The sequence below is a fragment of the Nicotiana tabacum genome, chromosome 17 (genome assembly GCF_000715075.1).
Source record: "Nicotiana tabacum cultivar K326 chromosome 17, ASM71507v2, whole genome shotgun sequence".
In the NCBI taxonomy this organism is placed as follows: domain Eukaryota; kingdom Viridiplantae; phylum Streptophyta; class Magnoliopsida; order Solanales; family Solanaceae; genus Nicotiana; species Nicotiana tabacum.
Window position 1 is genome coordinate 73,978,022 of NC_134096.1, and position 3,259 is coordinate 73,981,280.

Sequence of the window (3,259 nt, forward strand, 5' to 3'; positions counted from 1 at the left end):
TTAGGGGTATTACATTCTTCCCTCGTTTTGAAATTCGGACCTCGAATTCCAAATAAAGTGCATGCATGTAGACTGAAATAAGTAAGGATATCTGTCTCACATAGCATCTTCCACTTCCAAAGTAGCTTCTTCAACGAAATAGGTTCCATAAGACCTTCGCGGATATAAATTCTTTTGATCATAACTTTATTATTTATTTGTGAACACTAGCAATCGACGCTTCATTACAAGTTAATTTCTCATCAAAGTTGGATAATCAGTACTTCAAGCACATAAGAGAAGTCTAGTATACATTTTCTTAGAATAGAAACATCGAACAATAAATGAAAAAAATAACTCAGGAAGAAGTGTCAAACGATAAGCATGACTTCCATCCCTTCAAGTACCTCTTATAATCTTATAAACCTTGGATTTATCTTCCATTTTTTCCAAGTTGCATCACACTTTTCTTAGGGGAGACTCGTAGGTTCACTCTGTCTCTTGCTATAAATTCTAAGCCTATTTGTCTCTTATTTGCACAAGACTTTTGTCTTCTTTATGATATGAGCAATCCTATCTGAGTCAAATGAACTTATCAGTCGCTTCGTATAACAAGTCTAGTCCTAATTTTGTTTGGTCTGTAAGTATAGTCTTAATACCTTAGTATCACCGACTTAAAACCATCATACAAGGCTTTATATGGATCCACTTGGATGCTTAGCTATATGCTACTGTTATAAACAAACTCAGGTAAAAAGGTCGATAAACATCTCAACTATCTTAAAAATAAAGAATACTCATTCTCCAAGATTTGTACGTTACGTGCAGATTACCCATATGACAGCGGATGAGAGGCATTACAAATATCTACTCGTGTACTCAATGTAGCACCCCGAAAAATTTTGAAATACTTAAGCGCTATTAAGAAAGTTGATGTGTGCTAATTATATTATTTTGTGTGACAATAAGGACTATTTATATGATGGATATTAATTGAATATGGTAATAAGTGTAAGAGTCATATTTTAAGTGATGTGGGGTCTAAGGAGAGCCCTATGTCTAAGTCAAGTTAGAAATTACATGATAGACTTAAGTTCCAAATGAGTACGCACAAGACCTAACTTTGGATGCGAATATCTACATATATATAAGGGGTTATGTGATGTACAACCGATCAAATAAAAGATCTTCGAGTCTAATTTCTAACGCTTCAAACCGTTCTTCATTGAGACACTCCTACAAGAAGTTGTGATCAAATTACCAAAGGCTATCAGTGAAGTACTGCCATAGCGTCAGGGTCCGTGGGGAGAAGAGAGTATTTTGAGTATTGGGGGTTAGGGTTCTTGAGGTGAAGAGGCGATTTTAAGCTCAAATCAAGTCCAATCAACTAAGGTAAGTTGTTAATGATGTTTTGCGTTAATTCTTACTCAATATACATGAGTTCTAACATCATTCTTGCATCCAAATACTACATTTCATCATCAAATCCTCAAGAGCACAAAAATCACCAAAGTTGTAATTTTTCAAGATTGATCTAGTAGAGGTAATTCTAATACTTCAAACTCATTTATTATGAGTAGTTAGAAGTATTTGTTACAAGTTTTAATGGTGGAAAGACTGGATTATAAAACTCTAGTTCATGGCATGAATAACACTTTTGAGAAAATAAGAGAGAAGATGAATAGTAATCTTGGTGATGAAATTGATGAATACAATGAACCTATGGAATTATTTGTTAGCAAAATTTGAAAGTGATCAACTAAGTAATCACGCGAATTGTATATTTTGCAAATGTTGGTTATGGAAGACGATGAATAGTAACTTGGTGGCATTGGACAATTGATGTAGTATCATTAATGACTTCGAATGGGTATTAACATATAAGAAAGAAGTTGAATGGTCTATCATGCAAATCTATTTGGCGATTTGAGTTGTTGGAGGCTTGTGTGCTTTCGTTCTTGTGGGGACAAACAAGTACGGATGTCTCCATGTACAAAAATATTATGCTGCATATGTAGTGTCATGTTGTTTTATAAAATGTTATTTAAATCTTGTTGGCAAAATGACACTCAAGGTAAATGTTATAAGTTTTTATTAAAACTTTCGTATTGACAAGATTATACATATTTGAGTACTAAAGATAAGTTTTTATGGAAATTATTCCTTTTGGAAATCGATGAGCTGAATAACACTTGTGGTATCTTTTAAAGATTAATGTTAAATTGCTAAAGGCTTTAACATGTAAAAGGTTATTTATTTAATTTTTGTTCAAATGGTTTAGATTTTTTTAATTAATGCTATGATTTGATAAAATAGATCCTTTGAGGCAACTATGCTATGAATCTATTTTGAAGTATCAAATATTTTGGGAGTTACTTGTGTTCACCGAGATTGACTTCGGATATATGGTGTTCGTCGTCATGAAACTACACGTGCCGGTGTAGGCGTAGATGGTCACTTTGTGGTATAGACTAGGACAGCGTGCTCTCCTTCGAGAGGGTACCATTTTGTGCTATTATTAGCATGGTTGAGTCTATTCGTATGCCACTACGATGAGACGATCTGAGTAAGTAGGGTATATGATACTTGCCGCTAGGTACATAACCTAGTTGACCTTTTTATGTCGGTGATGGTATAGTACTCCCAGTGAAAGGTAAGGATGATTTTCTTATGTTTAGGCCTAAGGAGCCGAAGGTGATTTCAATGACTTAAAGTAAATAGAATGATTTTGTATGATTTTATCCAAAATCTTGGGTTGATATAAATGTTTTAAAAGTTTATATTGTGAGTTATATTTCACTTGGCTTTTATTTAAAATGACAAGGATCATAAATTGATAAAATTTCTTATCGTTTTATATCAAATATTGATGCATTATTTTTATTAACTTTGTCCCAAGAACTTAAGTTAGAGAGAGTCTATGACACTTATTGAGTACCGCTGTGGGCTACTCAGCCCTTAGAGCTCCCCTTCCAGGGTCCTGCTTACTTTACATGTTTCAGGACGAGGTATGATACGTGGCATGTGGTCAGGGATAGGATGACTCTCTTCCTCAGGTATATGGTGAGGCACCATTCCTATTTCGTGGTAGCTATCATGTTGTTTTCTTAATTTATGCTAGTCGGGTATTAGCCCAAGTATTTGATTCTATTCTTTGGTATAGAGGATCCATAGAAAGTTGTGAAAGGTTATAGTAACGGGGTTGTACACGACATACATGAAAGTATATATTAATTTTACTTAGTCTTATTGTTATTATCATGAAGGCGTCATGTGTGAT